Source organism: Cryptotermes secundus, unplaced genomic scaffold (genome assembly GCF_002891405.2).
Source record: "Cryptotermes secundus unplaced genomic scaffold, Csec_1.0 scaffold1033, whole genome shotgun sequence".
NCBI lineage: Eukaryota > Metazoa > Arthropoda > Insecta > Blattodea > Kalotermitidae > Cryptotermes > Cryptotermes secundus.
Window position 1 is genome coordinate 427,471 of NW_019723917.1, and position 26,321 is coordinate 453,791.

Consider the following 26,321-nt stretch of genomic DNA (forward strand, 5'->3'; position numbering starts at 1 on the left):
TAAAACGACACTGACGCACTACTTCTAGAAAATGCTGTCATTGTTATCAGCTAATCGCTTCCAGAAAGCAGAAACTTACATGGAGGATATGTATACAGTGGTACCCCATATCGCGCCCTATTCTCTGGAGCACCTGAGTTGCTAAATAGCGCATCAAGGACAAGTACATCGACTGTAATCACATTTCAGTCGCATATAACCAACCTCTGTAGCTGGTAACTAAATTGAATTTAGGGATGTTTATAGTTTAGATGGTGATGGATGCTAAAGCAGTCAGTACATTCCCTCCTCTTCAAAACTGTGTTCACAGCAGCCCGTCCAACGTACATCCTCTCACATTGTGCCTTTAATATTAATTCAAATGTACATTAATTTTAATTTTATCCTCGCATCTAGTTCCAAGTAATCTCAAACTGTTCTGTGTTCTCAGCTCTCAGACGCGTGGTACATAACCCGCCAAACTTCCACAATGCAAATTAATGAACAATGAAATATAAGGGATGTGAATATAAGCCTTCATGGCCTAACTTGAAGCATGAACTCAGTGTTTGTTTCGGGGGACTGAGAAAAACAACGAAAAGCCTTACTGAAGCAGTATTCCGTGTAAATTCCGAGATCCGAACCCGAGATCTACAGATAAGAAGCAGGAACGACACCCTTTCTATTGGCGTGTAGGACTCCTTGAGGTGCAAGTCTGTACGTAGCGCCAAACTGTGACGAGCACATATACGAACGGACATTGCCTGCACACACGTGTTCTGTGTGCACCGAAAGCATGTAAAGAAATATGGCAGTTGACACGATGTGACTATGTTGGATTTGAGGTTCCCTCAGCAGGGAATATCAAATGTTACACTGCCGTGTAGTCCGGTAGAAGTACAAAAATGTTTCGGAGGAATATACTGCCTCCATCTTCAGAGTTAATGAGTAAGCTAGCAACCAGCCCCCATTACATCCAAGAAGGTAGCATTCGCCATGATTTATACATGCACTGTTCACCCTCTAGATCCGAGTTTATGGCAATGTTTCCGTCTTCAGTTGAAACCTAGCGAGGAAGAAACTGTTTTGTACCTGGAAACGGAGACAGATAATCGTTCCGCAATGTTGTAGTACGTGCGTGAAAACGGAGACAGAGCCTCGTTCCACAATTTTGTAGACTCCTCTACTACTGAAATTCGAAAGTTTACAACATTTTGTTACCAAACCAATATCACAGGCCTTGTAATAAGAAAGGTAAAGTTGCCCTATGCTCGATTAATTGGGCATCACGCCATGACGCCGTGTAGGGTAATAAAGTATGGGTCCACCATTCTTGACCTCGAGACTAGATGGAACAGAGTGGTCAGCTTCACGCCCCGGCTGCTCTACCTCCGAGAGAAAAGGCCCCAGTATCTTTCTTGTAGGAGGCTGGGTGGGCCCCAGAATCAGTCAGGACGCTGTTGAATAGAGAGAAATCTCTTACCATTGCTTGGAATGGAACCCCGGCCATCCAATCCGTCTCTATAACCACTGAGTTATACCGGCATACCACTGTAATAAAAACACTATCCCTGTAGCAGGCCGTGAAGGCCCACAGGGTTGTGAGACGTCGAGGCTGCCACATTTTATCTGCCCTAAGACTCCCTCCCCCGGAAGATCCCTGGTATTCATTTCTGCTATAGGCTGAGTCGACCCCTGAGCCATAGTGAGGCTGGAAGAATTAGATCAAATGAAAATTCCAATGACCTCAACGGGAATAGAACCAGCGATCTTCCCATTTGTAAAATAGCGTCTCGACCAACTACTCAAATGCGTGTTCCCTTACCTTTGTAATATATATATATATTTTTTTCAGTGGCTCTACAAGCCCATTCAGGGCCCAGGGATCTTATTCGGTTCCGTAATCATTGTTTACAAACGGGAGGACTCCTTAGACGAGTGATCAGCTCGTCGCAAAGCAGCTACCTACACGCAAGCCAACACAAACACAGAATAAACGCCTACATACACCAAACATACATGTCCTGAGTGAGATTCGAACCCATGATCCCTGCGTCTGAACGAGCGAAAACAGTTCATGTCTTAGTCTGCGTGATTAATTAATACCAGATAATAACGTGCCCATTTTACATATCACAACAACCGTGAAAGATTTTGCAAATTTTAATAAGATTTCACAGATACCGGTTCAGTGATGCCTTCAGTAAGCTTCCGCGTCGATAATATAAACACCTGAGATGCTGAAACGTTAGCAGAAGGACATTATTTACATCGCAAATGTTAAAGGTTATAGATAGTATGTAATTATTACAAAATTGATTAGTTTTGTTCCTTAATGCAACTTGAAAGCAATTATCAGACTGTAGCCAAAGAGGAATGAAATATCTGAAATCTGTTAGGGTATGATAAATTGCTCCCTCTTGATTCCTAGCCGTCAGAAAAGCCTCTTTTACTATAATTTTGTGCCCTCAACTTCGTATGTATGCTTGAAAATGCTTTCGTGTGAAAATGTTCTTGCGGAACGAGATTAGTGGAGACGCTTTTAAGATCTTGAAACCGGAATCCAATCCCAGACCTTCTCAAACTTATGTTTACAAATGATATTTTGGGCTGACTCCACGTTACCAACGTCAATTACTCTTCTAATATTTCTTTATACAGAAACATTACAGAGCGCAATACACTGAGAGATTGTTCCTAACAATTTAAACATTTAGCCGTAGGCCTACTTTGTAAACTCTGAAAAATATATTTTTGAAGAAAATTTTTGGAAGACATTTATGTCATTAGTCATAAATTATTACTGTACTGGACTAATCTATCGTATTTATGTAATGTGAATTTGTAAAATTTCATCAGCTCGGCTGCAGTAATCTGCAAGCAGAGTATCTAGACAGTTGTGAACTCCTACAATAACTTTATTTTGGTTAATACAGCCTTACTTCACAGTACAAGAATTCTACATGGCTGTTACACGAAAACTTAGGGAAGTTTTCTAATAACAAATTAATTTATTATTATTATTTTATTTGCTTGTGAGAGTCTCGGGAAGCAAGGGTACAATGCCATTTACTGGTTTAATTAACATATGCTATATAACAGCCCACCGACAGAAAGGGTAAACTAAAAGCATTAATACAGATCTGGTCTGTTACGAGTATAGGTTATCGGACTCCAGAGAAAAAATCCTTATTAGAAGAAATATAAAAACAACCTCACAAAAAAATATTTGAGAAAATAAAAGATTTTAGAAGTTACCTGTAATAAAGGGTGATGCAAGTTACGCACTGTCGGTTTACAAAATCGTTCTATCCTAAAACTATGGGTGTTGAATCACTTATTGATAATATATCAGGAAATACTATATCTGCAATTGATTCTGCACTAATGGAACACTTTTACGGTCAGTAAGTTATTAGAGCGACCATATGATTGAAGAAATTCTTAACAGCTCTGGAGGGACAAATTATATGTGTTTACTTCATTCTATCAATACTAATCTCTACGGAGTCCAAAGTCGTACATTATATACTGCTGCTTAGTTCATAGAGAGCCCCACTGCCGACGTGCCTAATTGGGTTAGACATGCATACACACCACATACAATCTTACTGCTTTCTTCGCTAATATGATTGACATTGACAGGAGACACATCCAATAGAATTTACAGAAATATGGCGCCTTTAAATCATGGAATTCTGAAAATATGAATACAGTAATTTTATTTGTTATAGGCTATCTATACCCAAAGAAAGTCATTCGTAGTTGGGAACAAAAGAGAGATCACTCCTTTGTGCAAAGTGTTAAGTCTCCACTGTTCGTTGCCCTGGTAATAAACAATTGTCTAATTCCTCAGCATCGACGTACTCTGTTACCGATAGCCTTTCGTCATATTATAATTTTAAGAAATCAACATATTTTACGAATGTTACATCCTTTTCTTGACGAAATCGACTACAATGGGAACGACAAGGAAACTTGCTTTTCTTAAATGTGCAAATCTTCTACCCGAGAGTACGAGTACATACACCGGCAATACACCACAGCGAGTGTGTGTTGAGGGTACATAGGAGCAAAAGCCTGACACTCTCAAGAAGTCCATGGTCGCTGCTCCCACGCTCTTTTCGTTACTTAGAGTAAACAACCAATCGGCAGGCAGTTGATTTTCTGCAGGCACTCAAACAAGACCTGAACCACATCGTCCGGTATGTAGCATTTAAATTTGTTATTCAGATTGCTGCACAGAAATGTCAACCTAAGGAAGTCGATCTTTGTGTATGGTTAACCAGGTGACGAAGATAGTTTCAGTTATAGATAAATAAATTCACATTGGAATATCAAAAAGGCGTCTTATTTCTTATTTTAACTTTTAGAAAATGTACTGTAATAGTAACTTCCAACTCTGTTGATGTAAATGTGTCGTTCTGATGATGGTCTCTGAAGACCGAAACATGTAAGGGCATGAATAATTGAAATGAGAAAATCTTAACCAGTCACACTGGACGGAACTATTTAACTTTTTCATAATCTTAGTATGACGGACAAGAATGAAACAAGTCACATATTTATTTCTTTTAAAACATTGGAAAACGCTCACCGCAGAAAGTTTTCGAAAGCCATAATTAAAAATTTTTCAGATAATTTTACATTTGTTTAGCGAGGAAAGGGGAAAACTGGAATAAAATTAAAACAGTAAACTGAACAAGTCGATTTTAGAGGGGACAGAATGTTCCATTACGGCTAATCCATGAAGCTGATGGCTGTCAAATGTTAAGCATGCTCATGCACAGGGCACAATTTCTACAGCGCAACGCCACACAATAGCCACAGTCAAATCACACTGTATTTTGAAGAACTACTTAAAATCATTATTAACCAATGAGTTTCAAAATTAGCATGGCTCAAATTATTATATTAGTATTAATTACAAATACAGATGCTGACAGCAAAACTAATTTAATGAATTCTTCAGAAATATGACAAACTTTGGAGAAGAGGCAGAGAATTCCAAGTGCTATGAAAACGAAGTTACCGAATTCTTTCACAATAAACTAGCACTGAATAGCAGTAAGATCCAGTACGATGAGGCGAGGAAAATAAAATCATTTGAAGAAATCAAAACAAAAATTTGTTCCTTCTTAGTGTGACAAGGTTGCTGATACGCACTGAACAACGACAGCGATTGGCCTATACAGTTTTAAAGTAGTCATAATAATGAAGATATCGGATGTGAGAATCTCACAGCGAGGACTACTGTCTTCTGAGGTATATTGCCGTGTAAACCGAACAAGTACGCTGTCTCCATGAAGCATGCTGCGGCGCCTTCCAGGAAACTTGCTTCCCTTATTCACGGACCATAAAGACAGAGGAAAAGTGTTCTTCTGAAATGCAGATGATCTCCTGTAGGAATGCACGATGTTGCATCCCAGAAGCTTCATAACACTCTTACGTGTCCGGGGTTCCCTGGCAAATACTAACGGGTACAGGACAGGATGACTTGATTTGTTAACACGTATATCATTACATCTCCGGGGGGGAGTGTTTCTAGAGGAAATGTCATGCAGGCGTTACAACAAGAAAAAGTGCGAAGATCAGAAGAAACAGCATGGATACAAGATTGGAACATGGAATGTCAGGACCTTGAATCAAGCAGGAAAATTGGAGAATTTGAAAACGGAAATGCAGAAGAATGAAGTGTCTGTGCTAGGTGTCAGCGAAGTGCGGTGGAAAGGACAAGGTGAAATAAGAAGCGGTGATTATACAGTGTATTATTCCGGAGGTGAACGGGCTGAAAGAGGTGTGGCAATAGTGGTGCATAAAAGTGTAGTGAGGAGTGTTGTTAAGAAGATTGCTTGTAATGACAGAATTATTGCTCTGAAGTTAAAGGCGGAACCGGTAGATATACTGATTATACAAGTGTACATGCCAACATCAGAGTATGAAGATGATGAAGTGGAAAAAGTGTATGACACAATTGAAGAAATTCTTCAGGAAGATGGAAGAGGAGACACAAACAGCATCATATTGGGAGACTGGAACAGCATTGTTGGAGATGAACCATATCAGAATATTGTTGGATCACATGGACTAGGAAGACGGAATCACAGAGGTCAAATGCTTATTGACTTTTGTGAACGAAATGGATTGATTGTTACCAACACTTGGTTCAAGAAGCCAAAGAGAAGAATTTACACATGGAAGGCACCTGGGGATTGGAAGAGGCATCAGCTGGACTACATCCTTGTGAAACATCGATTCAGAAACAGTGTGAAGGATGTGAAGACGCTTCCTGGGGCAGACATTGACTCTGACCACAACTTGCTGGTTGCCAAGTTCCGAACCAGGTTGAAGAAAATTATAGGATTTCGAAAGCGCAGACCCAGATGGGATTTGGAGAAGTTATATGCTCAAAGACAAAGCGTGCAAGAGACTCTAGAAGAGAAACTCGGTGCAATTGAAGGTGAAAGCGGAAATGCTGAAGCGCAGTGGAACGATATAAAAGAATGCATGTTAGATACTATCAGTGATTTGGTAGGTAAAGTTGAGAAGATAGCAAGAAAACCATGGGTTACACAGGAGATGATGAGTAAAATGGAGGAGCGAAGGAAATGGAAGAATGTCAACAATGAAGAAGGCAGGAGGAAATACAGGAGACTGAGGAATGAATTGAAAAGAGCCACGGACAGGGCCAAAAAGGAATATCTTGAGAAGATATGTAATGAGATTATGGAATTTCAAAGAACAGGCCGTTATGATTTGATGTACATGAAGACAAAAGAACTAGGATGGAAAGAGAATCATGGGATTCAAAATGTTGGCATCGAAGACTCCCAGGGGAATAGAATAGTAGATCAGAGGCAAGTGCTGAAAATTTGGGAAAATTATATTTCAGAACTATATGATCGACCTAATCGGCCAGAAACCTTAGAAGTTGAACCGGAAGAAGAAGTAGATACAGACGAGAAAGGACCATATATTTTACAAAGTGAGGTGGAAAAAGCTATCAAGGAAATGAGGAAGGGAAAGGCTACAGGAGATGATGATGTACCTGGAGATGTGCTCAAGTTACTGGGAGAAGGTGGTTTGAAAACACTGACAAAACTAATGAACACCATATATGAAAGTGGAGAGTGGCCCAAGGACTTTACAGAAGTTACAATGATTGCCTTAAAGAAAAAGACAAAAGCTACAAAATGCAGCGACCATCGCACAATAAGTCTTATTGCACATACAGCAAAGATAATAGCAAAGATACTTAAAAGAAGAATTGAAAGGAAAATAGAGGATGTACTTGGAGAAGATCAGTTTGGATTTAGAAGAGGAAAAGGAACCAGGGATGCAATTGGGATGATGAGAATTATAGCGGAACGAACTTTGGAGATAGATGAAGAACTGTGTGTTTGCTTCATAGACTGGCAGAAGGCATTTGACCGGGTAAACTGGACCAAATTAATGCAGATCCTGAAAGAAACAGGTATCGATTGGCATGAAAGAAGATTGATTAGCAAATTGTACATGGATCAGAAAGTTAGAGTACGACTGGACAGGGGGGAGACAGGAAGTGTGCAGATTGGAAGAGGAGTTCGACAAGGATGCTGTTTATCACCAATTCTGTTCAACTTGTACAGCGAATGCCTTACCAAGGAAGCTCTGGATGGGCTCGGTGACTTCAAAGTAGGAGGGCAAATTATTCAAACTGTGAAATATGCAGATGACCTTGTGTTAATGGCTAAGGAAGAAACTGTGCTACAGGGCATGATTGATAGACTAATTGAAATTGGAAGGTGCTATGGCATGGAAATGAATGTGGAGAAAACAAAAGTAATGAAAATTTCGAGACAACCAACCCCAGTCACAATAAAGATAGACCAAAAACAAGTGGAGAATGTGAAATGTTTTAAATATTTGGGTAGCTTGTTAACAGATGATGGAAGGTGTACTTGTGAAATTAAATCCAGGATTGCCATGGCAAAAGCTGCATTTAGCAAGAAGAAGAATCTTTTTACCAGCAAATTGGACTTAAATTTGAGGAAGAAACTAGTGAAATGCTACATTTGGAGCATAGCTCTGTATGGGGCTGAAACATGGACACTTAGGGCAGTAGATCAGAAACATCTGGAAAGTTTCGAAATGTGGTGTTGGAGAAGAATGGAGAAGATCAGTTGGACCGATTATGTGAGAAATGAAGAAGTGTTAATTAGAGTCAGTGAGCAGAGGAATATCCTACATGAAATAAGAAAACGGAAGGCTAATTGGATTGGTCATGTTTTACGCAGAAACTGCCTTCTAAAAGAAGCTATCGAAGGAAAGATAGATGGGCGGATAGAAGTGACAAGACAACGAGGAAGAAGACGTAAGAAGATGCTGGATGACCTTGGGGACAGAAGAGGATACTGTCATTTGAAGGAGAAAGCTCTAGATCGCATTAAGTGGAGGAATTGTTTTGAAAGAGACTGTGGACCTGTCGTCTTGACAGATTACTGATGGTGATGATGATAATGATATCATTACACAGTTCGGGATTATAGACAAATATAGTGCTATCGCTATTCTACATACTTTCCAGCATCACCCTTGCACACCCACTAGGATTCTCTGTCTTCATTATTCGTATCGTGGCAACGAATTTTTCAGTCTCACTGTAACTTCAAATCACACGTGAAGTCTTCTTGGCTCAGTCTAATTCCTTTCTTGCCACTACTCTCGACTACTGTTACATATTCCGTTTTATGCCGTTGTATTCCCATTATCTTGACGCTGTTTCTCCTTCAAACTGACTTCCTTATATATAGACGAGGCAAGGACCTATAGAAAATACGTGTCACGTGTCGGAATGCTTGGTTTGGACCACATAAAAACACCGCTTCCTCTATTAATACGAAGGTGTGTTTACCGCGCCGTTGCCTAGCAGTATCAGTCCTACAGTTGCGTGCACATGTGTTGCGGGAATGTGTTTAGCGACCCGTTGCCTAGCAATGGATACAATACCAGAACTAGAGTTCGAGAATTCTGTTGTGAGAGATATGTTTCCCATAGTACGAACGCTAAATTGGCCACAGTAGCAGGTATCGATTCAGAAAAAGTTGAACTACTGCCGTGAACCTCATCTTCTGCGAACGCAAAACAGCTTTCCTAGCGTGGACATAGATATATACCACAAGGAGCGTAAAGACGCTAGTACTATTCCGTATGCATCACTCTTCTTAGTGATAGAGCGTCTATTGAGACATCACCTTGCCATCGCGATGGCGGAGGTATTGCTGTGACGAATTTCGGGTCCCATTCAAGTCGAGGTTACTAGAAAAGTTGCACTAGGAAATATACTGGCTTCGGTTGCTGTTATTTTTCACTTTGATAGTCAAAGCTGTGCACATGCATGGTGAGATTTAGAAATATCAAGCATGACGTCATGTTTGCCCACCACGTGCATTCATCCTGTGCACATGGGTGCTCTGTGTTGAACCACAGCCTTTCAAAATCGAATTTCGCCGAGCCAAAAATGGTATTTAATTTGCAAAGTTGTTCAGTTTTGTGTAGTTGAGAAGAAAGGTGGTCTCAGAAATCCTCCAGGCTAAGCAACTGCAAATGCACTAGTTTCATTACAAGCATGGGTGACGTCATCAAGCGAGAGTTTTCCGCTGTGTGTAGTTTTACGTACATGATCAGAGTTAACAATAAGTCATTTACCTGTGTCGCCCGATTACTTGTCTGCAATTCGAGAGACCCATACAATTCAAGTCAAGTTTCTTGTGAAATTACAGCGGGACAGGCCTAGTGCGCATGCGCCATCCTATTCCGCCCTCATTAGCGCCAGGTTTTGTATGTGTTCTCATGCATCCAGTTGCGCAATACTGCACTGCAGTTGCCATGCCATGCCGAGAGTAATTCTCTTTTTCGTCGCGTTCTCGAGACACTCGATCCTGTGGCCATCACTGAACGTCGGCTCAGTGTTTTTTGCTAGGTTATACATGGCATTAATCGCTCGCGAGTTTTGACCTGTCACACTAGCAATACCTGTAGAATAAAAATATATATATGTTTCGCAAAAACAAAATACATGCAAACAAGTCAACAGAACTACCACAAGTCATAAGTGTCTCAAAATCATAGTAAAAGATTATATCTTGCATGTAATTGTGCACAAGGAGATTATTTGCATGTATGTTTTAAAATAATTGGGCTACAGTCTGCTTACTCGCTCGTAAGCTGATCAGAGATGGGAGGATTGCCAAAAATAATGTTTGGGAGAAAGGACAGCAGAATATGCAATGGGGTCACCTAGCTCGGGATACAACCAAAGTGTAGTTCCTGTGATCAGCGCAATGATTGCCAAGGCTACTCAGAAGCACGGAATTACTTGCAGTGCTAATTGATCAACTTTTAATGGAGTAATTAGTTTTTAAAATATCTGCCATATAATGCAGCACAAACTGCCAGAAAATTACTGATTACAAGTATTTGGAAGATGATGTTACCTCCATCTTCATATTTGTAGAAGAATATTTTCTGCCCTGAAGATGGGGGCAGCATCTTCCACTAAAACGCTTGTAGCGATCTACCTGCGCACACGCGGTTGTATCCAAAAAGACCGGAATGTTGTTATTTACCGCAGACGGAATTCCAAGTTTACAAGAATTACTTTTTAATTTCTTACAGCTTATCCATTATTTGGCTTGTTTTGGCGCATTTCGTCCAATAAATTATAACTAATTCTTACATGCGTTTCTCGGAACATTGGAAAGGAATTTCAAGGGGCTCCAACATCGATACAACATGTACGAAGTTGGCCAGTTGGCTCTTCAGTTTCTGAGCCCTTAATGTAAAGCGACTGGCACGACTTTTACCAACCATTCACCGCTCCATCACCTGTGACATAAAAGCATGGGAGTACAAAGAGATAGAGCAGCAGCCCTGAAGTGAGGGGACATGAATAGCACCTAGCCCATCATTCATACAGACATATAGGTCAACGAACTTCACTAGTGAGAGTGACGCCAACTCGATAACATTTCCATATTTACGTATTTTAGAACTTTTGTCTGGAAAGCCGTGATAGCGCAGTCGGTATAGCGACTGGCTATGTGCTGGACGACCGAGAGGCCGGAATTCGATTCCCGGTAAGTTAAAGAATTTTTTCTTCTTCAAGTCGTCCAGACCGGCTCTGGGGTCCACCGAACTTCCTATCGAATGGGTACCGGGGTCCTTTTCCCAACAGGTAAAGCGGCCGGATCGTGAAGTTGACCATTCATCTTCAGCTAGTGCCGAGGTCAAGAAAATGTGTATCCATACATCCGCTTCCCCATACGCCTTCATGACGTCGTGCTTAATTAGCTACTTTACGTTTACTGTTTTGTCTTCTGAATCCATCATTTCAGATGGAAATGTACCAGGCATTTTCAGAACGTGAGAAATTAAAGGGACCCTCCTCAGGGACACTACGTGCTACTATTCGAGAACAAACATTGGGTCTGTACCCATTTCCTTTCTAAACACGATTTCATACCCGATGTAGCAGAGCCCATGGAACGGTGAGCAGGTCCCTTAAATGACTGGGGTTTGTGTCGCCACACACCGACACTTCGGATCATCATTAATACTTACCTTGGGGTGAAACGCCTCCTGTTCAAGTACCGAATTATGCGTCTTCATGGCGTGGTACCTGATTAACATAGGGCAACTCTACTTGCACTCTGCAGCAGTGCTTTTCAAATGGGGGACTTACCGTATTTCGGAGGGGCTACAGGCAAAAGTCGTAGAAATGGGGGCCATAAAACCTGTGAAATGGGCCACGAAAATTTGACTTCTGAAATAAAATTAATAATTATATAAAAAAAGCCAAATGATCAGTACATATAGTAACAACAATAACTCATTATCCTTGTTTTTGTGCACCTTACTTAAAAGGGACAGAACCACAACCTTAGATCCGTGAATTCCAAATACTGGTAAACACGTACTCGCCTTCTCGTAGCGGGCAAAACCTTAACGAAATGGTTAGTTGAAAAAATGATCCTTTATTTTCCTAAATATCTCCCACTCCTCTCATGAGTTTACCGCCACTTTTCAGTAAATTTCCGGTCTTCTTCAGTTCAGTATTCGGAGTGCTTGGAAGAAGACATTTTCTGCGCAAGTTTTATTATTGTGACAGTTCCCTACTTTGGAGTAAGTTACGAACTCCAGCTGCAGTTTTTCGACAACCAAGCATTACATTTCATAATAACTTGAGGTTTCATTACAAATAAATTATTAGCTGCCCACATAATTAGAATATCCTCCGTCAACAAAAGGAAAATGTTGTAAATTCAGTACAGCAGTAACATGAGTATTTGTGTTATGAACAATATTATGCCTTGTAAACAAATAAAAATTATATGAGTAAAAATTATATTATAAATAAGGTTTATATTTAATAAACACATTCTTATTATTAATATTTTTATATTATAAACAAATGATACATTTTATAAATAAAAGTGCAGCTGATAAAGTGTATATTGTGACATGTCTAACCATTGTTGGAACGAGTTACCACGAAGACAGATTTTTGATAGACGGTCGGTTTCCAAGTTACGCAACAGTGAAAGCTATCGTGTAACTGTTTTCTGTGATGTCATTGCGGAAGCTACATAACAGGCGTATTCGTCAGTGATAGAGAGTACCGTCCTCTGGTCAGAGAGGGCGCCCCACAAATATGAAACCGTAACTGTCTAACGGTAATAATTAATATCTGGTCATGAGCCCCAGATGGGGCTCGACACCAAGACGTATTGACTGACTAGCCGTCAGTCGCAATGTGACTTTGACTTAGACAGATAGTAACCAGTCAGTTGAAGTATAGCAGTCGCCGAGTTCAGTTGTAACGAGCGTGGACTGTGAAGCCAGATAAAAGAAAGTTGAAGTATAGTAATCGCATGAAGAAGACAGGAATGTGTGATTAGAGGCGATAGTGTGAGAAGGTAGTGGGAGTGTGTAATACAGTGACACTGGTATAGCTCCCGTGTTTTACTATGAATAAGTGAAGACAATTGCAGATAGTGTGAAGAGATTATTGTGCAGAGTTTGTAAAACGTGTAAACCCGTAACAGTGTTATAACTATTTGTAGCTACGACTTGTAGGTTAATAAATAAACCAATTAACAATCCGAACTGCATCTTCAGTAACAAAACACGCTAAAATATTTATTATAAATATTAAATTGATTATAATTTATAAAATGAGGAGGGGGCAACAGAACTGAATGAAACTCAGAAATGGGCCACGAGCGAGGTCTCTGAATGAAAACATGGGTTGTTTTTCAATTGGGAAGGCTATTGATACAGTTCTTGTACAGAGTTTCATGGTGATGTCGAAAACGAAATTTCTTTACTGAAGCATTAAACATAATGATCCAAGACATCACAAGGAAATAACTCTTTACGATGTCAAAACGGAATAAGAATTTATGACGTATATTGAGATATTCTGGGTTTTGATACTGTATAATCTTGGAAGTGGATACCATCCTTTCACAGTAACATGCACTCACACCCTCATCCTAATTACTTCTACATTAAACATGGATGCAGCTTATTCCTCTGAAACGTCGGTGTTCACTATTAAGTCTGCAAGGCACCACAGCCCAGCAGACACCAACCTGAAGGTTCTCAGGCCTGATGCGGATGATACGGGACGTGAAGGCGACGAGTAACTGCAGATAGCAAACGTATGCCTGTTCCTGTGACGAATATACGAAATTCCGGGTTCTCTACTCTCGAATAAATAAAGTTGTTTACATTGAAAATCTAAACTAAGAACAAATGTAAATATAAATAATAGTTTCAATAATTTAAACATTAGTAACGAGCGTTATATTATGTCAATTAATACTAAATTGTACTTACTCATTTATCAACGACTCTGCAGTCTTTCGTTGTGCCCTGGCCTTTTCTTCATTTAAGTAATCTTTTTTACACTGACGGTAGGACTCCTTGGATGAGTGTCAGCCCGTCACAAGGCCGCTACCTACACGCAGGACAGAACAAACACTGAATAAGCACACGCAGACATCCATGATTTTAGTGGGTTCGAACCCACGCTCCCAGAAGGGAGGTCATGACCCAGACAGTGCGGCCACTATGATCGGCAACTAGACTATTCTAGCACAAAAGTGGACAGAGAAGATACGTAAATATAATTGCTCCAGAAAACTCGAGACGTTTCTGCTGATAGTAATGCCTATCTATATTTATGGCGGTTATTTTATTTCTAGAAACTAGTTCCGACCCTAAAGAGATTATTAATGGTTTATAAGACGTCCACTTGTCAGCCTTTCGCAGTTTATGGCCATAAATTACAGATAAAATACAAGCCAATGATAATTCTAAACAGGACGTTTATCCGACGCTCAAAATCTCGCGACCTCAGCTGATATTACACAAAGCTCTTTTTCTATTTATTACGTGTGCTTTGAAGTAGGTAACTACAGCGGAAGGTTTCTGAATTGCCTTTAGTATATATAAGGTTTGAATCTCAGCTTGGCCACCTAATATCCCGACAGAGGTTTCCGCACTTATCCTCAGAAGAAAGGTAAAACTGTCCCTATGCTTAACTAATTATGCACTACGCCATGAAGAATTGTGGAGAAGTAGATGTATAGAAAAAAGATTTATTGACCTTGGCACTAGCTGGAGGTGAGTGATAAGCTTCACACCTCGGTCGCTTTACCCCCAGGGAAAGAGACCCTGATACACACTGGATAAGAGGCTGAGTGGCCCCCATGGAGATATGGAGAAGTGAAAATTCTTACCCCCACCGGGACTTGAACTCCAACCACTTGGCCGTCCAGCCCGTAGTCAGTCGCTATACCGACTGCGCTATCCCGGCTCCAGTTCTTTTAATAAATGCCGCTAGAGTACACAGTTTTAAGCCACCACCGCTTCCTCCCACATTCTGTCCATTCCACTGAACACATTCAACGTTGCATTAAATTATTTTCAATTACTAAAAGTCGTTAAATAAACTATAACAAATGTAATTCAGTGTTACTCAAAGTAATGTTTCACCTAATCACTGCATTCGTCTTAGAATCAGGATAAACAATTGAAAAATAATTAGCTAAACATGTAAATTGTCAGTATATACATTTGATTGTCTTTGTTCAGCATTTAAAATTCGGTTCTCAATGTTTATCCTTCTAATAAAACGCTTAGAATCCTTTTAAATTCGCCTGTCTTCATGAAGCAGTTTCTGCATATTCATCCCGACTTTCCTCTTCTGGCCTAGGACGTGTTGCGAGTTTCTGTTGTCCCTGCAGCGCATCCTGGGCTGCCTGGCTTCAGGTTACTTTACGCTTGCTTCCCTTCTACTAGTCTACCTGGCTTCAGGTTACTTTACGTTTGCTTTCCATTTACTAGTCTACCTGGCTTCAGGTTACTTTACGTTTGCTTTCCATTTACTAGTCTACCTGGCTTCAGGTTACTTTACGTTTGCTTTCCATTTACTAGTCTACCTGCGAAATGCTACAACTCTTCATTAGGCTCACACCAATTTACTGCTGACACATTGCAGTAAACCGCCGCTGCGTATTTGTTTGACGATGCTAACAACATCACTCTACATAGCAAGAATGGTAAGAAGAGAGAAGCCCAAATATAAAATTAATTTAGGATTTATTGAAAGAAATGATCGTGGCCTAATTTGAGATAATATCCCGGAATTTGGCTGCATGAAGTAAGGAAAGTCACAGAAGGCTTCAGTTAGAATTCCTGGTGTCCCGGTAGAGATTCAAACCGATCACTCATCAAATTTAAGAAAAAAAACTAATAAATTAATAAATTAGTTGAAATTGAGAAAGGCTTGTGGGCTTGATGGTAATCCAATGAATTCCTCAGGCAACATTCGAGAAGACCACTGGTACATCTGAAACCTTTAATCACTGCCTTCGCCCGCTGTCCCATTCTCCAAAGCTTTGAAAGGAAGCAAAAGTTATAATGCCACTGAATCCCGGTAAGGACCCAAAATTCCCTAAAAATTTAAGTCCGGTTAGCCTCTTATTAACAAAATGCATGATATTAGAGAAAGTTAATGGGAAAACAGTCCAAAGGCACATTGAAGAAAGAGGCCTACTTAATGCAAGCCGGTTTGGTTTCCATGCACGTCACAGCACGACACTTCAATGTATGGGGTTTATGGACGACGTCACGTTAAATTTCAACAATAACATGTCTACGACTGCGGTATTCTTGAATACTGATAAATCTTTTGATACAACATAGCACTTCGGCTTGTTATGTAAATTACGTGAATTAAAGTTTTCGATCACTCTGTTTAAAATTATGACCTCTTTCTTTTTCAGAGAAAATTAAGAGTTTCGGTTGAATGCGAAATGTCTACCCCAAGGGATACACAAGTAAGGATGCCACAAGGTTCCGTCCTGTCCCCATATTGCACAATATAGGAGTATATAAATGATACGGCCCAAACACCTGGTGCCTATCTGGGTCTCTTCGCTGTGAAAGACCACAAAGAGGGTCATGTTCTCAGAAAGCTGCAGCGAGGTCTCAGTGCTATTGAGAAGTGGTGTGAGTGTTGGAATATAATACTCTATAAGGCACTGATCAGATCGGTAATGCCCTATAGTTGTCGCGCCTGGGAATTAATGGCAGACACCTACCTCTTAAAACTGCAGCGCATACAAAACAAGATGATTAGCACCTTTGGAAATTTTCCAAGGTATACACAGGTCCGCGATTTGCACACGAGTCAGTCTGAGTCTTATGTTACGACCGAAGGTCAGTCGGCCAGTCTATCTTGGAATAAATCACCTATCTGCGGTTATGACCAGGTTTTTATTTCTGTCATTTGTGAGTTTCTTAATTTGGGGCACTCTCTCTGACGAAAGGAATTATTTGTCGTTTAAAATTGTTGCTGGCCCTCGCCAGCGCAGTTATTTTCGGGTCCGAGTTCCGTGGAATTCGCGAGTATATTTTACTGCCTCAGATTCGATACTTCCCTTTTTGTCGCCTCCTACGACTCACAGGGTCGCGGTAAAAGTATTCGACCTTGCCTCCAAACGGGATTGGGAAAGCCAAATAAAGCTTCAGTTAGAATACCCGATGATTTGATTCCAGCTGGGCTCTTCCTTGAATACGAGTAGTTTTGTTCCGGCCGTGTATATATGGGTGTAGCGAATTGTTACTATGTTGTTTTGATTTCTTTCCGTGGATACCTTCATTATTGAGTCGCTACATAGCAGTGATAATTGTGTTGGTTTATCTAGCGATGGATTGTTTATTCAAGAAACGTGCCTCCGAGGAAAAGTGTTTACTGGGTTGTTGCTTAGCAGTGGATGATTGGCTAGCGCTTGACTCATTGTGGGTGTTTTCCACACTTCCGCATGTATATGATTCATCATCATCATCATCATCAGTAATCTGTCAAGACGACAGGTCCACAGTCTCTTTCAAAACAATTCCTCCACTTAATGCGATCTAGAGCTTTCTCCTTCAAATGACAGTATCCTCTTCTGTCCCCAAGGTCATCCAGCATCTTCTTACGTCTTCTTCCTCGTCTTCTTGTCACTTCTATCCGCCCATCTATCTTTCCTTCGATAGCTTCTTTTAGAAGGCAGTTTCTGCGTAAAACATGACCAATCCAATTAGCCTTCCGTTTTCTTATTTCATGTAGGATATTCCTCTGCTCACTGACTCTAATTAACACTTCTTCATTTCTCACATAATCGGTCCAACTGATCTTCTCCATTCTTCTCCAACACCACATTTCGAAACTTTCCAGATGTTTCTGATCTACTGCCCTAAGTGTCCATGTTTCAGCCCCATACAGAGCTATGCTCCAAATGTAGCATTTCACTAGTTTCTTCCTCAAATTTAAGTCCAATTTGCTGGTAAAAAGATTCTTCTTCTTGCTAAATGCAGCTTTTGCCATGGCAATCCTGGATTTAATTTCACAAGTACACCTTCCATCATCTGTTAACAAGCTACCCAAATATTTAAAACATTTCACATTCTCCACTTGTTTTTGGTCTATCTTTATTGTGACTGGGGTTGGTTGTCTCGAAATTTTCATTACTTTTGTTTTCTCCACATTCATTTCCATGCCATAGCACCTTCCAATTTCAATTAGTCTATCAATCATGCCCTGTAGCACAGTTTCTTCCTTAGCCATTAACACAAGGTCATCTGCATATTTCACAGTTTGAATAATTTGCCCTCCTACTTTGAAGTCACCGAGCCCATCCAGAGCTTCCTTGGTAAGGCATTCGCTGTACAAGTTGAACAGAATTGGTGATAAACAGCATCCTTGTCGAACTCCTCTTCCAATCTGCACACTTCCTGTCTCCCCCCTGTCCAGTCGTACTCTAACTTTCTGATCCATGTACAATTTGCTAATCAATCTTCTTTCATGCCAATCGATACCTGTTTCTTTCAGGATCTGCATTAATTTGGTCCAGTTTACCCGGTCAAATGCCTTCTGCCAGTCTATGAAGCAAACACACAGTTCTTCATCTATCTCCAAAGTTCGTTCCGCTATAATTCTCATCATCCCAATTGCATCCCTGGTTCCTTTTCCTCTTCTAAATCCAAACTGATCTTCTCCAAGTACATCCTCTATTTTCCTTTCAATTCTTCTTTTAAGTATCTTTGCTATTATCTTTGCTGTATGTGCAATAAGACTTATTGTGCGATGGTCGCTGCATTTTGTAGCTTTTGTCTTTTTCTTTAAGGCAATCATTGTAACTTCTGTAAAGTCCTTGGGCCACTCTCCACTTTCATATATGGTGTTCATTAGTTTTGTCAGTGTTTTCAAACCACCTTCTCCCAGTAACTTGAGCACATCTCCAGGTACATCATCATCTCCTGTAGCCTTTCCCTTCCTCATTTCCTTGATAGCTTTTTCCACCTCACTTTGTAAAATATATGGTCCTTTCTCGTCTGTATCTACTTCTTCTTCCGGTTCAACTTCTAAGGTTTCTGGCCGATTAGGTCGATCATATAGTTCTGAAATATAATTTTCCCAAATTTTCAGCACTTGCCTCTGATCTACTATTCTATTCCCCTGGGAGTCTTCGATGCCAACATTTTGAATCCCATGATTCTCTTTCCATCCTAGTTCTTTTGTCTTCATGTACATCAAATCATAACGGCCTGTTCTTTGAAATTCCATAATCTCATTACATATCTTCTCAAGATATTCCTTTTTGGCCCTGTCCGTGGCTCTTTTCAATTCATTCCTCAGTCTCCTGTATTTCCTCCTGCCTTCTTCATTGTTGACATTCTTCCATTTCCTTCGCTCCTCCATTTTACTCATCATCTCCTGTGTAACCCATGGTTTTCTTGCTATCTTCTCAACTTTACCTACCAAATCACTGATAGTATCTAACATGCATTCTTTTATATCGTTCCACTGCGCTTCAGCATTTCCGCTTTCACCTTCAATTGCACCGAGTTTCTCTTCTAGAGTCTCTTGCACGCTTTGTCTTTGAGCATATAACTTCTCCAAATCCCATCTGGGTCTGCGCTTTCGAAATCCTATAATTTTCTTCAACCTGGTTCGGAACTTGGCAACCAGCAAGTTGTGGTCAGAGTCAATGTCTGCCCCAGGAAGCGTCTTCACATCCTTCACACTGTTTCTGAATCGATGTTTCACAAGGATGTAGTCCAGCTGATGCCTCTTCCAATCCCCAGGTGCCTTCCATGTGTAAATTCTTCTCTTTGGCTTCTTGAACCAAGTGTTGGTAACAATCAATCCATTTCGTTCACAAAAGTCAATAAGCATTTGACCTCTGTGATTCCGTCTTCCTAGTCCATGTGATCCAACAATATTCTGATATGGTTCATCTCCAACAATGCTGTTCCAGTCTCCCAATATGATGCTGTTTGTGTCTCCTCTTCCATCTTCCTGAAGAATTTCTTCAATTGTGTCATACACTTTTTCCACTTCATCGTCTTCATACTCTGATGTTGGCATGTACACTTGTATAATCAGTATATCTACCGGTTCTGCCTTTAACTTCAGAGCAATAATTCTGTCATTACAAGCAATCTTCTTAACAACACTCCTCACTACACTTTTATGCACCTATAAGAAAATTGTATAAGCAATAAGCAGAAGTCGTACGAAATCATGTGAATGTACCTGTTCGCAGCCTAGGGCAAGAAAAGCCATACATAGAAAATATAAGAGGCTTAAACTTGGCGGCTGTCAAGCTCACGACCGTTCAAGTGACTAAACTGCCGTTGTAGCATAAGATAAATAAGATAGGCATGATCTGTGTTGCAAAGCTTGGACTGACAAATCACATGCGTACTCGGATAGTGCATAAAGAAGGATTCTCAATAATATGCTAAGCGTGCAATAGGTACGTGATAAAGGCGAGGCATATTCATAAGGACAAACCTTTCCTCTCGTCAGAGAGCATGTTACATTAGGACTATGAACGCAAAGGTAAAGTTGAAATTAATCTGTGGTCGTGAGTCTCGAGGGACATTGCAGCAGCATGATCCGATTGGCCCTAAACCGCCAGTCGTAAAGTAACTTTGGCTCTGACTCTGACTCAGTATTAGGTGGCGGTAAGGTCTACGACCATTCAACTGATGAAATGCAGTTTCTGAGAAGTGAAATAAATTAAGGCGTAAACCTGCAGGACGAGCTTGCAAAGACAGTAAACTTTCGTATATCTTGTAGAACTACTATATTACTTAGTATAGTGCAGTGACTAAATGTTCACAGAGTCCACAGTGACCCGGACACCATGACAGCGCGGATATACTCGTGCTGAAACTACGGTGTAGCAAAGGTAGCGTCTACGTAGGAAGACGGACCCCTCCCCTCGTCGAAGAGGAGGCCTCATTTCTGAACACACACCATACGTTGTATGTATAGTAGAGGACAAATCTTGGTTACGGGTCTCGAGGAAACCTGAAGCGAAAAGTGACTGTGTTGGTTACTCCCAGAAGCAATTTCACTGGCCAATCGATCTTTAGGGGGTTATACAAAAATAGGATATGATCAAACAAGAGAATAAAATTTCTTAACCAGCTGAGTAACTGTCAACTTTCAAGGAAGACTTTTGCTTCTTGAAGTTTATTAGCTATCCATCTGATTCCTGAAATATTATGGTATGGCACTATATACGTATAAGTGTCCTTTCATAGTACATTTCGGGCAAACATTGCAGATTCCGTGCTGAACGGGTTACGGTACAGTTGACGCTATTAACTTGTATTTGGGAGGTGCTCTTTTCAAATCTCGGCAGCGATATCGGCTAAGCTCACAAAGAAGTCTCATCGTTTTATTCAGTCTATCCAGGAAATTTCATAGATATTACTTCCTTTGGGGCAAGACCGCCTCTTACAAATCATCATTTATGTATCACCCACGCAGTCGACGTTACATAGATTAGCTACTGAAAGCACATACCGAGATGACTGCTACTGGTGAAATGTTTCTAACTTACACTTTGAAGTACGTGGATAGAGTCATGTCCCAATACCTGCTACCTTGAGTGGGACATTCTGAGTTCCCCCAGAACAGTTTCTTCCGTAGCAATACATTCGGAATAATACGTCGACATGAGTGACTTCTGTCTCCTTGTTTATCCCGAATTACTATTGTCAGTCAGGATTTAATTCTCGTGCCACACAAATGAAGCCGACTCAGAGGCGCAGAACAAGAATATTTACAGCCATATTAATTCAGTAAAGCGCGGAGAGGCTAATTACATACTTCCATTACATAAAAAGGCAAAGCTATCCCAGTTACAGACCGTAGAGGCCCGTAGGGTTGTGAGACGTCGACGCTTCCACATTATCTAGATAGTCGGCTCACACATGACGGTGAGGTTTTCAGCCTTACGCACCGGCCGCGCTTTACACCCAAGGATTTTCCTGGTACTCATTTCTGTTAGAGGCTTAGTCACCCACAAGGCCATATTGCGGCTGGAAGGATTAGGCAAATTGAAAAAAAATCACCCCATCAGGATTCGAACCTACGACCTTCCGGTTTGTGTCATAATGCCTCAACCATCTACGCTACAGCTTGGCCCTCTTAATTCCATTGCATACGTATTGTAATATGTATATCCGTTGCTAGGGAACAGCTAGGTAAACACGTTTCCGCGAAGACAAACTCTAGGCCCAAAACAGGCAAAGTGTTTCCATTCAGTATTCAGTATTCATTATTGAGGGGGTGGGCTTCCCCATGCACTTAGACCAGTTATTGGTCCATTGTGCGTCCCCCTTTTAATTTCTACTGTCTCCATACCCTACCGGTAGTGGTGCTTACTATCAGCCTCTTTCTGCCAGCGAGGTTCCAACCTTCTACTGGCAGTGGTATCTAATAGTTAGTCCCTTTCTGTCAGAGAGGTCCCCCTTCCTCTGGCAGTGGTACCTAATACTTCCCCCATTTACCGGAGGCATTGGAAACTACTTTGGGCTGGAAATTTTTTGGCCAAATTTAGCTCAGAGGTCTCCTAGAGACATGAGGATCTTTTACGTGCCGTAAATCTACGACACGGGACCCACGGCTTAAAGTCCCTCCCGGAGGACTTGCTCCCTGAATTTTTCCGCCCTTAAAAATTCCACGACCTCCACCGGTTTTGAACCCGCGTACCTAAGTGTTTCCATTACTAGGCAACGAAATTTTAAACAAGGAACAATAGGACGAATGTTTATAACTAGTTGATAGATAACAGTAAGCGTGCCAGTAAACTCGCTTGCTAGGAATCGCGTGAGTTGTGCTTTCTGTGCGGTCAGCATCAAGCAACAATAGAGGCAGTGTTTTCTGTGGGGTCCGTCGGAGCAGTTATCTTGAAGATCATCTACGCTAGCAGTCAGTTCTCAGTTTTCGGTAGAAGAATGCCACAGAGAGTTCGACGTAGAAGAAGAATAAGAAGTCGGCATGTGAAGACTTGTTGTGTGATTAGAAAATTTAGTCACAATGGGACTGTTTGAATTCCGTTTCCAAGAGACGACTAGTGAAGGCTGAGGGTCCCAGTGCATGTGCAACGGTGAACTGTAGAGTGTGCAAGTCAGCGATAGCGCTGTACTGAGCGCGATTTTTGGAACTTGTAACCAAAGTGCCAATACATAGGATCGTCGAAATAGAACCCACAACTATTCGCCGCGCGTACCACCCTACACGTGACAGTGTTTTAATTTCCCATCATGCCCAATGGGATCACCGATATATAGGACACACACTTGGTCATTTTGTGTCAAGGATAATCATTCTTGCATCTTCACCGCCTTGTCTGTACACATCTCCATGGTGAGGTGCTATAAATATACATACACTGCTTAATTTAGATTCTCGCTAAACATTATTAGCTTGGTAACTCATGGAGGAAAAGGGAGCTCGCGGTAGCGTAGTTGGTTCAGGCGCTATGCTACAAGCCGGAAGGTCGCAGGTTCGATTCCCAGTGAGATGGTGGGATTCTTTTCAATTGACCTAATCTTTCCATTCGCACTATGGCCCTGGGATCGACTCAGCCTTTAGCAGAAATGAGTATGAGGAATCTTCCTGGAGTAGGGGGGTAAAGGAAGGACGAACTGCAAGGCTGACAGCCTCCCCTCCATCTCGGTGCCGATTGTCTAGAAAATGTGGGAGCCTCGACATCTCACAACTCTATAAGCCTTCACGGCCCGTTGCAGGGATAGCTTTACCTTTCCCTTTTCACTTAAGGAGCAAGAGATGAGTGTTGTTTTGTGGTTTAGTGTACGACGCTGTCAGTAAGTGAAACTGCATAGCTTCGAGTGATAGGATGACTGGAGAGGATGTGAAAGGAAGCTGCTGCGGTGTAATTATGGACCACCCCAGCATTTTCTTGAGGGACAGGTAAAACCACACGAAATATCCCGTTCATTTTAGCCGATGTCCTGGCCGAAATTTCAGCAGCCACCTATCGAATACAATTACATTATAAAAATATGTTTGATGATAAGATGGGCGGGGCATGTAGCAACCATGAGATAGATCAGAAATGCGTACGCTGTTCTGCTTACAAAATCTTAATGGAAGAGACTTATTGAGAATGCTGGGCTGACATGGGATGATTAAAAATGTATCTCGACGAAACTGGGTGGGAGCGTATGGACTGTGCTCATCTGTCTCAGGAGAGGACCCAGTGTTGGGCTTCTTTTTAAGACGATAATGAACTTTCGGGCTTCTTAAAGTGAGGGAAATTTCTTGACTAGCTGAGGAACTACAGCTTCTCATGAAAGATTCACCTGCATGGAGTTAATTATTTACGTATTGGTCTAGAGATTGTGGGGGCACGCGGTAGCGTAGTTGTGTGAGACGCTATGTCAGAAGCCGGTTGTGGCGGGTTCGATTCCCGATGAGGTCACTGAATTTTTCAATTGATCTGATCCTTCCAGCTTCACTATGAATCTTGGGTCGACTCAGGCTCTAACAGAATTGAGTACCAGGAATCTTCTTGGGGAGTAAAGGGCTCATAAACTCATCGCCATCTGTGAGCCAATTTTTTAGAAACTGTGGTAGTCTCGATGTCTCACAACCGCCTATTACATGGATGCAGGCAGATAGTATGGGCTACTTGTATAGGTATTTTCACGGTGCTGTATCTATAAACCTTCAAGTGCCCGAATTTGAACCAAGATTTCACTGAATGCCTTAGCCTGTCTTCCTTCTGTCAAGTCGTATTTTTAAACGGAACTTTGTCTCTATTTGATAGGAGACTGAGTAACATAACTTCACAGTCCTGAAGAGAGGAGGGCCCTGAGGATCGGTTCCGTTGCATGCATTTTCGCCTCAGTCGTGTCGCTCTGAGCATTTAACGGCTGCTTGGGGGGGGGGGGGGCAAGTTGCGACGAAGCAAAGACTACTTTTTCAACCGGAGGACAGACCATCGTTCTGAAACATGGGGAGATGGGTTAACTGAATTCATTTCCTTGGTATCTCTTATAGCGTGAGCCGGGTTAGCGCAGTCGACATAGCGACTGCCTACGGACTGGACGGGGTTTGGTTTCGGGTTCAAGTAGTGACAAAAATGTTCTCTTATTCTCATCGTCCAGATTGGCTCTTGGATCCACCCAGCCTCGTATCCAATGGGTCTCGGGGGCTGACCACTCACCTCCAGTTAGTGCCGAGGTGAAGAAATTGTGGATCTAGACATCCACACCCCTATGCGCCTTCTTCGCATAATTAGTGCGTAATTAGTTAAGCACAGGAACAACTTTACCTTTTTACCTTACCTTACATCATGGGGCAGGCTGGTGTAGCGGTAAATTCCTGGAGTCAAATTTGGGAGGTGCTCTGTTCCTCTCAGCGGGTGTTGTCTACAGATGTGAGCAGATCTTGGACTCTTAGTTTCCACCAGTCGCTCATAGTTTTCGTCACACAAGTGAAGATGTGGGAAGTGGTTTTCTAAACAATTCGCAATCCCACTGGCTTTCTAGTTCCTGTATGTTATCCCTAAAGGTCCATGAAGAGCGGTTGGTTTCGTTATGCCATCCATTTTCATAAGCGATTTCGCAATGGGCCACAGAGATTAAGGTGTGACCTCACAGTTCCTTACTTTTGTTTCCCACGGTTCGAGTTTTCTTATGCGTATCATTCCCGTGATATTTTTGGCCCCGAGTTACTTGCCACAGTTTCCTTAACCTCCACTTATGTTTTAGCAAACTCTCCAGACCAGGTATGTACTTGTTAAGGTCTGAGAGTGTAGTTTTCCTTGCCGATATCCTATACGCAGACGCTATAGAGGCAGTGAAGTCGCAGGCCGCTTTATCGGCTTCTTCCTCAGAGTTAATTTGAATTCTAGGTGAAAACAGTTCAGAGGCAGACTTTGAAGCCGCTCCAAATCTGTGACTTTTTTTTTTAACCGAGTCCTAGTTCTAATAAGATCCACTAAATGGTGGAAGACTGGTAGGTGATCTGAGTCCAGAATATCGGAGAGAGTGACTTCTAACAGTCTGATATTCTTGTGCACAACAATACCGAGCACGTCACCATTTCCCGAAGTTCTTCTAAATAATATTAAAAAACTCATTTCATACCTCAAAAGAAACATTTACTCTTTAAAATCTATCAATCAGAAAATGCATGAGAGTGGAATATTGTGTGACTTGACAAAAGCTGTTGGCTGCATAAATCATGACACTTTATTGAGCAAATTCTATTGCTTGGACTCAAGGCGCAACACTAAGTTTCTTTTACAGACCCTACCCAACAGATAAAAAACAAAACATTGAAATAAACTCACCGAATGTAACCCGAAGTACTAAGGAACTGAGGAACAACAAAGCATGGAGTTCCCCGGGGGTCAGTATTATGACCCCTTTTTTTCCAGAATAATATAAATGATCTCTCTGCTACACTAAAC